Source organism: Phocoena sinus, chromosome 16 (assembly GCF_008692025.1).
Source record: "Phocoena sinus isolate mPhoSin1 chromosome 16, mPhoSin1.pri, whole genome shotgun sequence".
NCBI classification, from domain to species: Eukaryota; Metazoa; Chordata; class Mammalia; order Artiodactyla; family Phocoenidae; genus Phocoena; species Phocoena sinus.
The window spans coordinates 25,599,611-25,614,876 of record NC_045778.1 but is presented as its reverse complement, the minus strand read 5'-3'; the positions used below and the strand labels follow the sequence as shown (position 1 = coordinate 25,614,876).

General features: G+C 40.7%; 1 pseudogene; it reads right to left on the bottom strand.

Annotated features, from left to right (window-relative positions):
* Window positions 1-14,263: 14,263 nt before the first annotated feature.
* On the bottom strand, window positions 14,264-14,681 carry LOC116741223 (annotated as a pseudogene).
* Between the last annotated feature and the right edge of the window lie 585 nt (window positions 14,682-15,266).

The following is a 15,266-nucleotide window of genomic DNA, read 5'->3' as shown; positions in this document are numbered from 1 at the left end:
TGTGTGTTCACTGGAGTAGCACTTTTAATTTCTTTCAAGAACTTATCCTTTGCATTCACCACTTGGCTAACTGTTTCATGCATAAGGCATAGCTTTTGGCTTATCTCGGCTCTTGACATGCCTTCCTCACTAAGCTTAATCATTTCTAGCTTCTGATTTAAAGTGAGAGACATGTGACTCTTCCTTTCACTTGAACACTTAGAGGCCAGTGTAGGGTTATTAATTGGCCTAATTTCAATATTGTTGTGTCTCAGAGAATAGGGAAGCCCTTGAAGAGGGAAAGAGAAGAGGGGACAGCTGGTTGGTGGAGTGGTAAGAAGAAAGCAACATTTATCAAATTTGCTGTGTTATATGGGCATGGTTTGTGGTGCCCCCAAATAATTACAGTAGTAACATCAAAGATCACTGATCACAGACCACCATAACAAATATAATAATAATGAAAAAGTGAAACACAATAAAGTGAGGTGTGTTTGTACTTTCGACTTCCTTCTATAGGTGTACATTAGCTACCCCCAATATATTAGGTTCTTCAGTTTTATGAAATTGATCAGAGCAATAAATGCATTTATTGCCTATGGCACATCAGTTTTTTTCAACAAATATCACCAATAAAGCTTGAATTGATTTTTGTTTTTTTCTTCGGCCGCACAGCATGTGGGATCTTAGTTCCCCCACCAGGGATCAAGCCGGTGCCCCCTGTAGTGGAAGTGCACAGTCCCAACCACTGGACCAGTAGGGCAGTCCCAAGCTTGAATTGATTTTTGAAAGAAGAGAAAAACAGCAGACTGTTTGAACTAGGATTTAAAATATTTCTCACTCAGTAATTTATATTTAGCAGGTTTAGACCTATTTTGATTAGTTCTCTCTCTTTTTTTTTTAAACTGTGGTAAAATACACAATGTAGAATTTACCACCTTAACCTTTTATAAGTGTACAATTCAGTGTATTAAACATATTCACATTGTTGTGCAACCAATCTCCAGAACTCTTCTCATCTTGCAAAATTGAAACTCAACACCCATTAAACAACTCCCCAGTCCTCCCTCCCTGTAGTGCTTGGCAACCACAATTCTATTTTCTGTTTCTGAATTTGACTCTTCTAAGTACTTAATATAGATGGAATCATAGAGTATTTGTCCTTTTGTGCATGGCTTATTTCACTTAGCATAAGGTTCATATATGTTGTATCATGTGTCAGAATTTCCTTCCTTTTTAAGGCTGAATAATATTCCATTGTATGTGTATGTTACATTTTGCTTACCCGTTCACTTGCCTTTCTTCCATCTTTTGGCTATTGTGGATAATGCTGCTATGAACCTGCTTTCAGTTCTTTTTTTTCCCCCCAGTCTTATTGAGATATAATTGACATACAGCACTGTATAAGTTTAAGTTGTACAGCATAGTGATTTGATTTAAATACATCATGAAATTATTATCACAGTAAGTTTAGTGAACATCCATTATCTCATGTAGATACAAAATTAAAGAAATGGAAAAAAATTTTTTCCTTGTGATGAGAACTCTTAGGATTTACTCTCTTAACAACTTTCATATATAACATACAGCAGTGTTCATTATATTTATCATGTTGTACATTACATCCCTAGTACTTATTTATCTTATAGCTGGAAGTTTGTACCTTTTGATTGCATTCATCCAATTCTTCCTCCTCCCCCTCCCCACCTTGGTAACCACAAATTTGATCTCTTTTTCTATGAGTTTGTTTGTTTGTTTTTGAAGTACAATTGACCTACAACACTATGTTAGTTCCTGTTACACAGCATAGCGATTTGATATTTCTATATATTTCAAAATGATCACCATGCTAAGTCTAGTTATGATATGTCACCAAAGATATTACATAGATATTGAATATATTCCCCAGACTGTACATTTCATACCCATACTCATTTATTTTGCAACTGGAAGTATGTACCTCTTAATTTCCTTCACCTATTTCTTTTCTCCCCCCAGCCACCATCCCCTCTGGAAACCACTTATTTGTTCTCTGTACCTATAATTCTGTTTTGTTTTGTTTACTCATTTGTTTTGTTTTTTCGGTCCCACATATAAGTGAAATCATTCTTCTTTTGATCTTTTGCATTGTAATTTGATGACTAGTGTTCTGTTTGGATTCCTTTCTCTTTTTTTGTGTGTGGTTTTATTATAGATTTTTGGCTTGTGGTTACCATGGGGTTTATTTATTTTTTAATATCTTAAAAATTTTTTTAATTTATTTATTTATTTTATTTTTCCGCATTGGGTCTTTGTTGCTGCGTGTAGGCTTTCTCTAGTTGCAGCAGGTGGAGGCTCCTCTTCATTGTGGTGCGCAGGCTTTTCATTTCGGTGGCTTCTCTTGTTGTGGAGCACGGGCTCTGGGCACGTGGGCTTCAGTAGTTGTGGCACAGGGGCTCAGTCGTTGTGGCTTGTGGGTTCTGGAGCGCAGGCTCAGTAGTTGTGGCACACGGGCTTGGTTGCTCTGCGGCATGTGGGATCCTTCCAGAGCAGGGCTCGAACCTGTGCCCCCTGCATTGGCAGGCGGATTCTTAACCACTGTGCCACCAGGGAAGTCCCTACCATGATGTTTATATATAGCTATATATCTATATGTATGTGATTATTTTAAATTACTGATCTCTTAAATTCAGATGCATTTTGACAGCCCTGCATTTTTACTCCCCCCCCCGACTCCCCACCCATGTTTGCTGGTTTTGACATCATATGCTACATGTGTGTGTATCCCTTAACTACTTATTGTGAATACAGATGATTTTAGTACTTTTGTCTTTTAACTCTTCTACTAGCTTTACATGTGGTTGGTTTACTACCTTTACCAATGAGATTTTTCTTTTTATAGTTTTTATATTTCTAGTTGTGGACTTTTTTTTTTTTAACTTAGAGAAGTCCGCTGAACATTTCTGTAAAGTTGGTTTGGTGGTGCTGAACTCTTTTAGCTAGCTTTTTCTTGTCTGTAAACTTTAGATTTCTCTATCAAATCTGAATGAAAGCCTTGAAAGGTAGAGTATTCTTGGTTGTAGGTTTTTCCTTTTCATCACTTTAAATATATTGTGCCACTCCCTCTAGCCTGCAGAGTTTCTGCTGAAAAGACAGCTGATAGCCTTATGGGAGTTCATCTGTAACTTGTTGCTTTTACATTGCTGCTTTTAATATTCTGTCTTTATATTTAATTTTTGCCATTTTGATTACAATGTGTCTGTGTGTTGTCCTCTTTGGATTGATCCTCTTGAGACTCTCTGTGCTCCCTGGACCTGGATGTCTGTTTTCTTTTCCAGGTTAGGGAAGTTTTCAGGTATTATATCTCGAAATATGTTCTCTGTCCTTTTCTTTCTCCTTTCCTTCTGGGACACCTGCAGTGTGAATGTTAGAATGCTTGATGTTGTCTGAGAGGTCTTTTTTTTTTTTTTTTTTTTTTTTTTTAGAGGTCTTTTAAGCTGTCCTCATTTCTTTTTCTTTTTTCTGTTCAGCTTCAGTGATTTTCACTACTCTGTCTTCCAGCTTGCTGATCCATCCCTCTGTATCATCTAATCTACTGTTGATTCCTTCTAGTGTATTTTTTATTTTATTTATTGTATTCTTCAACTCCATTTGGTTCTTCTTTATATTCTCTAACTCTTTGTTAAAAACTTCTAACTTCTGACTCTTTTCATCCAATCTTCTCCTGAGTTCTTTGAACATTTTTTTTTTTCTTTGAACATTTTTACAATCATTACCTTGAACTCTTTATTGGGTAGATTGCTTATCTCCACTCACTTAGTTCTTCTGGATATTTATCTTGTCCTTTCATTTGGAACATATTCTTCTGTCACCTCATTTTGCCTAATTTGCTGTTTTTATTTCTATATATTTGGTAGATTGGTTATGTTTCCTGATCTTGGAGACGTGGCCTTTTGTAGGAGACATCCTATGCATCCCAGTAGTGCACTTCCCTCTGGTCACCAGAGCTATGTGCGTGGGTCCTTCTGTTGTGGTGGGTTGACTACTATGGGTAGTCTGGTAGGTGTGGCTGGCCCCCTCTCTGGTTGGTTGCCATGTCCTGACTTGTGTAGAGGCTACTGGCTGCTGGTATATGGGGCCAGGTCCTGAGGAGGCTGGCTCTGGGGCTCCAGGGGTCCTGGGGCTAGTGCTGGCATACTGATGGGCAGAGCCATGTTCCAGGGTGGGTGGTTGTGGGGCTGGGGGTCCTGGATCTAGTGTTGGCCTGCCTGTGGGTAGGGCTAGTTCCTGACAGAGCTGGCTGTGGGTTCTGGGGTGTCCCAAGCTGGTATTGGCCCACTGGTGAGTGGGGCTGGATCCTGAGGCAGCCAGCTGAGGGGTCCAAGGTGTCGCAGAGCTGTTGTCAGCTTGCTAGTGGGTAGGGCCACGGCCCAGGGGCGTGGGGGTGGGCAGGTTCCTGATATGGTTGACTGTGGGGTCCTGGGTATCTTGAAGGTGGTATCAGCCTACTGGTATTGGATTCCTTTGCTGGTGCCTGCCCACTGGTGGGAGAGGCTGTGTCCCAGTGTCTCTGGCCAGTCTACTGGTAGGTGGGGCTGTGTTCCTGCTTGGCTAGCTGCTGGACTGAAGTGTCCCAGTACTGGTGCTGAGAGGCTGGTAGGTGGGGCTGGGTCTCGGCATTAATAAACTAAAGGGTGGATTCCAAATTGGCACTTGCCAGTACCAATGTCCGCATGGTAGAATGAGCTCCCCAAAATGGCTGCTGCCAGTGTCTTTGTCCCCAGGATGAGCTCCAGTTGTCTCCTGCCTCTCCAGGAGGCTCTCCAAGATCAGCAGGGGGTTCTGACCCAGGCTCTTTTCAAATTACTGCTTCTGTGCTGAGTCCTGGAGTGTGCGAGATCTTGTGTGTATCCTTTGAAAGTGGAGTCTCTATTTCCCACAGCCCTCTGCCCCTCCTGAAAGTAAGCCCCACTGGCCTTCAAAGCCAAATGTGGGGCTTGTTGTCCCGGTGCAAGACCCAGGCCTGGAGAGCTGGTTGTGGGCCTTGGACTCCTTGTTCCTTGAGAAGAACCTCTTCAACTGTAGTTGTCCTCCCACCTGTGGTTTGCCTACCTGGGGATATGGGTTTTGACCATACCATGTCACCACCCCTCCTACCCAACCTTTTGTGGTTCCTTCTTTATTTCTTTAGTTGTAGAAGATCTTTTCTCCTGGTCTTCCAGTTTTTCTCATCAGTATTTCCTCTGTAAATAGTTGTTATTTTGGTGTGCCCGTGGGAGGAGGTGAGTTCAGGATCTTCCTACTTCACCATCTTGGCCAGTCCTCTCAGTTCTTTTGGATATATACCCATAAGTGGAATTGCTGGATCGTATGATAATTCTGTCTTTAATTTTTTTGAGGAATTGCCTTACCATTTTCTATGGTGGCTGTACCATTTTACATTCCCACTAGGAGTTCCAGTTTCTTCACATCCTCATTCACAGCTGCTATTTTCTGTTTTTTTTTTTTTTTGATAGTATCCATCCTAATGGGTGTTTTCAGTTTTCATTTTGGTTTTGATTTGCATTTCCCTAAAGACTCGTGATGTTGAGCATCTTTTCATATGCTTATTGGCCATCTGTATATCTTCTTTGGAGAAATGTCTATTGTCCTTTGTGCACTTTTCAATCACTTGTCGTTAACTTGTAGGAGTTCTTTATATATTCTAGATATTAACTCCATATCAGATAAATGATTTGTAAATATTTTCTCCCATTCTGTGGGTTGTCTTTTCACTCTGTTGACTGTGTCTTTTGATGCTCAGAAGTTCTCTGTTTAAAAATTTTTATTATTTATTATTTAAGACATTTAAGAAGAATAATACAATAAGGAACCTTGTGTCTACTATCCAGCAAATTAAATATTACTAAATAAGTTGAAGGCTCCTTGTTTTCTCCTTCTTGATCACAAGTCCCTTGCCATCTCTCAAAGGTAACCACTAATGAATTTGATGTTATTCCGACTAGTTTATATTCCTAACTCAGCCTGTTAGTGTATTAGAAGCTTACCATGACAGAGGTAAAAATACTGCAAAGGTCCTGTGGAAGGCTGAGATGGGAAGGGCTATTTATTAGATTTTTTTTTTCTAAGTTGAAAGCCCAGTTCAGCACCGTCAGACAGTTTTATATAATAGGTGCACAGAAATATTTGTTGAATGACTATTTGGTACCCAGGTACTTTTTTAAAAAAAAATTTATTTTAGGGCTTCCCTGGTGGCGCAGTGGTTGAGAGTCCGCCTGCCAATGCAGGGGACACGGGTTCGTGCTCCGGTCCGCGAAGATCCCACATGCCATGGAGCGGCTGGGCCTGTGAGCCATGGCTGCCGAGCCTGCGCGTCCAGAGCCTATGCTCCGCAACGGGAGAGGCCACAACAGTGAGAGGCCCGTGTACTGCCAAAAAAAAAAAAAAAAATTATTTTATTATTTACTTTAGGCTGCGTTGGGTCTTTGTTGCTGTGAACGGGCTTTCTCTAGTTGCGGTGAGTGGGGGCTCGTCTTTGTTGCGGTGCGCGGGCTTCTTATTGCAGTGGCTTCTCTTGTTGCGGAACACGGGCTCAGTTGGTCCGTGGCGTGTGGGATCTTCCCGGACCAGGGCTTGAACCCATGTCCCCTGCATTGGCAGGCGGATTCTTAACCACTGCACCACCAGGGAAGCCCAGTACCCAGGTACTTTTGATTGAAGATAATTAAAGTACCAATATTACATCACTTTGAAGTGAATTCTACATATCTTTTGAGTTAGTATTATTATGTGTTTTACCAATAAATGGACAGCTATGGCAGAGTAAATGTTTTCTTAGAAGTAGTGAAACTGAGGGGCAAACTTGGGTTTGGAGCATTTAGCTGTAAATGCATATAGTGCATTTAGCTGCCTCTGTTAATTGAGACTTGTAGACAAGACAAGCAGAATAAGAGAATGGAGAAGTATTACATTCCTGGTTTAAGAAAATGAGTTGTAAGTTCTGAAAAGGGTGATTCGTCAGGTCTGACTCTGGGCAAGGACCTGTTGAAACAAATAGTGTGATGTTCACAGGGTAGAAGTGAAGAACCTGACCTCCATCATAAGCTGAAAATGAAATCCTTCTCTAGTGAGGCCATACTGGGAGCAGCAGCAGCTGCTACTGCTATGCTGCCGCCTGAATTTTGTGGCTATGTGAGGTGGCCAGAGCAGGAAATGATTCCGTGGCAGTAGGCATGTATAGAGAAGGACTTGTTCTGGCTCTGGTCAAGTGGTTACACAGGTTGTGGGTGTCACTTTAAACATACAAAGACCTGCTGGCTGGAGGAGGAGCAACTTCCTGAGGATCAGGTGCACATCTGAAGGGATGAGCTCATCCTTCTAACCAGACCTGCTCTAGATGCTGAGTGAATGTTTTCCTAATTGCAAGTCCTGCAGCTGGGAGAAGCAGGAAATGGTTGAAGCTTCAGGCACTTTGTGAGTAGCAAATAAACAGAAGCAATTTTGGGACTCTTTTGAAATGTGTGGTTGTGAATATCAAGTTGAAGGTGACACATGTGCACATTCATTTTTTTCTCTAAGTTGAGGTTTGCAGTAAAGTGTGTCGATGGTTGAGGAAAGCTTTGGTGGTTTTAACTTTATTCTAGTGATTCGTTTTGAGGTGACTTAATAGTTTATTTCCTATACTGTCTTGTTTTATTTTGCTTCTTTGGGAAACAAAAATCCTGGGGGTTCCTTTTTAATTTCCAGGGATCTCTATGGCTTTTTTAAAGCTTTAGTTAATGGGACTTAGCCGCTTTTTAAGTCCCCTGTGCTGGCTTTCAGAGCCCTATGCATGATTGTATTTTGTTTTTTGTTTTAATTTACCTAAACTATTCACTTTAAGTAAGCTTCTTTAAAATTAAGTTGGCTTAAAAAAGAAATATCAATTATTAATTATTTTTTAGTAAACTTTTTTCTTTTGAGATACTTCTCAAAATTCACACAGAAATAGAGGTCTGATATACTCTTTACCCAGTTTCATCCAGTGGTAATATCTTGTAAAACTGTAGTGCCAAATCACAACCAGCATATTGACATTGATACAGTGAGGGCACAGAATATTTTCATCACCACAGGATACATCATATTACCCTTTTACAGCTATACCCACTTCCTTTGCATCTACCCACTCCTTAACCCCTGTCAACCACTAACTGAAAAATCAGTTTTTAAGCAAGAAGCTTTGTGTGCTGTCTTAAGTAGTTTTGTGTTAGAGATCTACATGACCTTATGAAAAGAGCCCTAGGCTGCAATAGGAGATTTTGGTTCATTGTAGCTCTTTGACCTTGGGTAAATAATTTAAATTTCTCTGTTCTTTGGTTTCCCTATTGTAAAATAGGATAATGGTATATTAATTTCTATTTAACCTATTTATAGGATTTTTGAGAAATTCTAAAGTTCTTTAAAAAATAAGCACTCTATAGATTATTACTAGCAGCAAGGACAATAGTTTTCAAACTAGGAAGTATATAGCAAATTGTAAACTACAAACTAGCCCAGATGGCAAGAATGATCATTTTAAAGTGAATTTAAATTTTAAGTCTCAGTTGAATTTCAGAGTACTGAATTAACTGGCTGATGATCTCAGAGTCACTGTTGTTAATCTTTGAGAAATCATGAAAACCAGAGAGAGACAAATGTCCTGATATCCAAAAAGAGGAAAGTAGTTGGAAAGTGCAGACCTGTAAAATTAATGTTAAATACAGAAAAATTAAATTATAAGTGATCAAACAGATGATATGGAGTATTAACCCAAAAGATTTAGTATAGGCTGATTTATCATAACAAATTTCTTCTATTTCTATTCTTAAATTCTATTACTTCTATTTAGAATTACAAGGTTAATAGATCAAGAGATTGTTCTTGTTATAGTCGTAATCCCACAGTTTCCCAGTCTTTCTTTCTTTTTTTTTTAAATTAAGGGTACTTTAATTAATTAATTAATTAATTTTTATTTTTGGCTGTGTTGGGTCTTCCTTTCTGTGCAAGGGCTTTCTCTAGTTGCGGCAAGTGGGGGCCACTCTTCATCGCGGTGCACGGGCCTCTCACTTTCGTGGCCTCTCTTGTTGCGGAGCACAGGCTCCAGACGCGCAGGCTCAGTAGTTGTGGCTCACGGGCCTAGTTGCCCCGTGGCATGTGGGATCTTCCCAGACCAGGGCTCGAACCCATGTCCCCTGCATTAGCAGGCAGACTCTCGACCACTGCGCCACCAGGGAAGCCCCAGTCTTTCTTTTTTTAACAGCTTTATTGAGATATAATTCACATACCATATAATTCACCCATTTAAAGTATACAATTCAATGGCTTTTGGTCTATTGCATTTTTTTTTTTTTAAGTAGATGTACCATTACATTCTCCTAGAATTGTACAAGGGCTCCAGTTGTCAGGGTTTTTTTGTTTTTGTTTTTTTAATTAATTTATTTATTTTTGCTGTGTTGGGTCTTAGTTTCTGTGGGAGGGCTTTCTCTAATTGTGGCAAGCAGGGGCCACTCTTCATCGCGATATTAATGTTTTTTAATGTTTAAATTAATGCAATTTATTTAAACATGTTTATTGGAGTATAATTGTGTTACAATGTTGTGTTAGTTTCTGCTGTATAACAAAGTGAATCAACTATATGTATACATATATCTCCATATCCCCTCCCTCTTGCGTCTCCCTCCCACCCTCCCTATCCAACCCCTCTAGGTGGTCACAAAGCACCGAGCTCCCTGTGCTATGCAGCTGCTTCCCGCTAGCTATCTATTTTACATTTGGTAGTGTATATATGTCCATGCCACTCTCTCACTTCGTCCCAGCTTACCCTCTCCCGCTCCCGTGTCCTCAATTACATTCTCTACGTCTGTGTCTTTATTCCTGTCCTGCCCCTAGGTTCATCAGAACCATTTTTTTTTTAGATTCCATATATATATGTATTAGCATAGGGTATTTGTTTTTCTCTTTCTGGCTTACTTCACTCTGTATGACAGACTCTAGGTCTGTCCACCTCACTACAAATAACTCAATTTCGTTTCTTTTTATGGCTGAGTAATATTCCATTGTATATATGTGCCACATCTTCTTTATCCATTCATCTGTTCATGGACACTAAGGTTGCTTCCATGTCCTGGCTATTGTAAATAGTGCTGCAGTGAACATTGTGGTACATGATTCTTTTTGAATTATGGTTTTCTCAGGGTATATGCCCAGTAGTGGGATTGCTGGGTCATATGGTAGTTCTGTTTTTAGTTTTTAAGGAAAAACTGTTCCATACTGTTCTCCATAGTGACTGTATCAATTTACGTTCCCACCAACAATGCAAGAGGTTTCTTTTTTCTCCACACCCTGTCCAGCATTTATTGTTTGTAGATTTTTTGATGATGGCCTGTGTGCGGTGATACCTCATTATAGTTGTTTTTTTAAAAATTAATTTAATTTATTTATTTTTGTCCGTGTTGGGTCTTCGTTGCTGAGTGCAGGCTTTCTCTAGTTGCGGAGAGCGGGGACTACTCTTTCGTTGCGGTGTGCGGGCTTTTCATTGCGGTGTCTTCTCTTGTTGTGGAGCATGGGCTCTAGGCACGTGAGCTTCAGTAGTTATGGCACGCAGGCTCAGTAGTTGTGGCTCATGGGCTCTAGAGCACAAGCTCAGTAGTTGTGGTGCATGGTCTTGGTTGCTCCACGGCATGTGAAATCTTCCTGGACCGGGGCTCAAACCCATGTCCCCTGAATTGGTAGACGGATTCTTAACCACTGCGCCACCAGGGAAGTCCACCTCATTATAGTTTTTTTGTTTGTTTTTGTTTTTTGTTTTTGCTGTACGCGGGCCTCTCACTGTTGTGGCTTCTCCCGTTGCGGAGCACAGGCTCCGGACGCGCAGGCTCAGCAGCCATGGCTCACGAGCCTAGCCGCTCCGCGGCATGTGGGATCTTCCCGGACCGGGGCATGAACCCATATCCCCTGCATCAGCAGGCGGACTCTCAACTACTGCGCCACCAGGGAAGCCCCTCATTGTAGTTTTAATTTGCATTTCTCTAATGATTAGTGATGTTCAGCATACTTTCATGTGTTTGTTGGCAATCTGTATATCTTCTTTGGAGAAATGTCTATTTAGGTCTTCTGCCCATTTTTGGATTGGGTTGTTTGTTTTTTTAATACTGAGCTGCGTGAGCTGCTTGTATATTTTGGAGATTAATCCTTTGTCAGTTGCTTCGTTTGCAAATATTTTCTCCCAGTCTGAGGGTTGTCTTTTCTTTCTCCCAGTCTTTCATGATACATTTATAGCTGTTATATAGTAAAATATGGTTTGGTTGATTTTGATTGACTAAATGAATGTGTTGAAGATTGAATAATCGTATCCACTTAGACTCTTGATGTCACCAGGAAAAGCCTCTGGTGGATTTTCTTTGGACCTTGGATAGAGTAAAACAATTTTATTTTTATTTATTTATTTATTTTTGGCTGCGTTGGGTATTCATTGCTGCGCGTGGGCTTTTCTCTAGTTGCGGTGAGCGGGGGCTTCTCTTCATTGCGGTGAGCGGGCTTCTCGTTGCGGTGGCTTCTCTTGTTGTGGAGCATGGGGCTCTAGGCACATGGGCTTCAGAAATTGTGGCACATGGGCTCAGTAGTTGTGGTGCACGGGCTTAATTCCTCCGCAGCATGTGGGACCTTCCCGGACCAGGGCTCGAACCCATGTCCCCTGCATTGGCAGGCAGATCCTTAACCACTGCGCCAGCAGGGAAGTCCCATTAAAACATTTTAAAAACAAGTTAATCAGAGATGTAAGTATTGCAAAGATATAGGAGTAGTTAATTTGACAGATGATAAATAAAGCCTTAAAAATTACGTCCATAGGGTGAAATCATGGGCTCAAACTGAAATTATACTTAGCAGGAGTAAGTCCTCGAATATTTAAATTCAAAACTTCAAATGCACAATAACAGGATGAGGAAGAGCTGGTTGGGCAGCAGTTCATGTGAAAAATATCTGGGAATTTTGGTTAATCACAAATGTAGCAGCAACTGCCTGTGCAATGTGGCTGCTAAAAACACCTTCAGCTATATTACGTTTATGCAGGTCATAAAAGTTTTGGTTCCAATATATTTTTGTGCTAGGTTGGAAATACATTTTGCATATTGGTTTAAATGGACACTGATAAAGTTGAGAGCATTCTAAGGAAGGGAGACTGGACCAAAAATGGTCTGAAAACCATTTATGTAGGAAATTGTTGGGATTTGAGGAGGGGAGTATTGAGAAATTTTAAAATAATTTAAAACATTTATTTAAATTTATATGCAATTTAAAATGGAAACATGGGTATTTGTTATATAATTTTTCTTTCTCTCTTAGAAATAAAACAACAGAGATAAAACCAAAGCCCCTTCCCTCTACCTCCCTACAAGGAACTTTATCTTATTTTTATCAAAGTAATACATGTGCATAGTTTTAAAAATGTGGCGCTTCTCTGGTGGCACAGTGGTTAAGAATCCGCCTGCCAGTGCAGGGGACACAGGTTTGAGCCCTGGTCCAGGAGGATCCCACATTCCGCGGAGCAACTAAGCCCGTGCACCACAACTACTGAGCCAGTGCTCTAGAGCCCGTGAGCCACAACTACGGAAGCCGGCGTGCCTAAAGCCCATGCCTAGAGCCCATGCTCCTCATGCGGTGAGCCACCGCAATGAGGAGTGCCCCCCCACATCGCTGCAGCTGGAGAAAGCCTGCGTGTAGCAGTGAAGACCCAGCGCAGCCAAAAATAAAATAAATAAAAATAAATAAATTTTAAAATGTGAATAGTTTATATGTGTAGAAGGAAAAATAGCAGTTATTCCCCCCACAGAGGCAACTATAATCAAGTGTCTTAAATATTTCTAATAATATAATCATATCAATTGCTTTTAAAAACTGTTAAATGTATATAAAGTGTTCAATATAAAGAATATGAAGTGTTGGTGCTTTTAAATACATATATGTGTTCTCTGGTATATTTTCACCATAGTTATGTGATTTGGGGGGTAAAGTCGTTATTTATTATTTATATTATACCAATATTGAACCTGAGCTACATCATGTACAATGATGATAATTCTTTTTTTGTTTTGTTTTGTTTTGAAAAATTACATCTTATTTATTTTTAAAACCAAACCACTAGGAAAATATATCACCATCTTGAAACAGCAAACAGACAGGCCATATTATCAAGTAATAAGTTGCTAAAAACACAACAAGGTCCTTAATAAAACGATAAGGTGCCAGAACTGGGGCAAGAACAACCCATGTCGCAAAAGTGGTATTTGGTAACGGGGGCAGGGGGGCTGTGTCCCATTTTTTGCTCTAAAAGAGTCACAGCTTGCCCCTGAGTTGCTTACTTTTTCTCCTTTGACCTTCATGTTGCCAAGGGATTGTTTCAACAGAGCTTTGTTATTACAGGGGGCAAAGTAAGCAATACTGGGTTTAGGCTTTCATTCTATTTTGTTTTATGAAGACCAGATTTTTCTAAAGCCAGTACTTCATAACTCTCTTAATTAAGCAGCTAACAATTCGTCTTTCGCTGTTCATTCCTGAATACTAGCATATAGCACAATCAAAATCCCATTTCCCTTCAAGGGTGAGTGTCACTGCAAGATTGTCTTGTGATTCGGCTGGCTCTGCTGCAGACAGCCTCAGAGCTCATCATGGCTGCCAGTTAGAGGGAAAGTTTGCTTCCCCTACCAGTGTGATAGCGCTTCTTATATTTTTACAGGGTCTCCAGGCTGAAAGATGTCATGTGTGAGAATTTTAAGAAATGCACATCCATATTTTGACGGCCAGAAATGAATATCTGCAAGGACCCTTTCAAAGTTTTTATCCAAACTACCTCCCCCAACTCTACATCTTAAAGTAACTTCATGCCCTTGTATATAAAACAAAACCAAGCAAAACAGATCCCCAGAAGCCCCCTTCTAAATTAGTGACCTCATGGATTTTGTTTTATTTCCAGTTTGTGGGAAATGTTGTAGTGATCCTTCTGGTAAACAGCTCATAGTATCTGTGCCAGGATAAGCACTTGCCACATGAAATTCAGGCTCACAAAAACTCTCCTGTGCTATCTCTGACCCAAATTTTAGCACCAATTTTTTTCACTTTCTAGGATTCAAACACAAGGGAACCAGTGTCCAGAGGCAAGTGACATAGGCCTTAAACTTGCAGCCATCCTTAATTTCCTCATTCATAAACTTTCCTTAGAAAACTCAAATCCCCATTCCTCTTTTTAAACAGATTCCTGCCTTCAGCCCCAATGGCCAATAGCAGACATCTATTTCCCAATGGACGAGAGACACTCCTTCATCTTCTTGGTCATGGTTGGGGTGAGGTTCATGTGGTCATCCACACACTTGGTCACGCAACTCTCCAGCTGCTGCTTCACCTGAAGCCCTTTACTCCCTGCATCTATTGAATCTTTGGCTTTGTCATTGCAATGCATAGTGCACCGGGCCAGGCCATCCTGGAACTTCTCCAACTCGCTGGTCACCAGGGCCTGGGCTTGAGCCGAGGTGCATGGCAGCACGCAATGCACTGGTGCACTTGCTGCATGGACGCCTGGCTGTCCTCACAACAGACGGTGCTGCAGCGGGACATGAGGCCCTGCATCTTTCCCAGATGTTCTGTCTCTCCAGACTCTTCACCATAGAGTCTACCGCCTCCTGCACCAGGAGTTGCTGCAGCTCTGCCATGGCGACCTGGCGCTGCTCCCTGCTGGCCAGCACCCACATGGACTCCCGCTCAGGAGCCTGCTGCCTCGCTGCTTCCTGGGTCACTGTGGCCCGCCCTTTCCAGAAAATTCTTTTCTTATACAACTTTTCATTTTCCTAAGCATAATTGCCTTGCTTTTTTCATTTGCTCGGTTTTTAAAGTTCTAATCATTATTAAATCATTCCCAGACTCTTAGCTAGGACCTAAAACTCTGCTCCATTCATTCAAATGCAGTAGATAAGTTATCAGTCCTTTTTTTCCCCCTTAGAGATCTACCTTGTATATTCTATTTTTAAAATGATACATAGCATTAAATCTTAAGACTGTATCACATTGTATTTATTCATTCCCCTTTGATGAACATTTAACTTGTTTTCAGTTTTCCTCTAATTAAGGAAGATACATGTGTGAGAATTTTTCTAGGCTATGATGAGAAGTGAAATTACTAGTGTATTATTCATCTATTGCTGCATAACAAATTACCTCAAAATTTTGCAACTTAAAGCAGCAAATATTTGTTATCTGTGTTTCTGTGAGTTAGGAATCAGAGTGTGTCTCTCATAGGC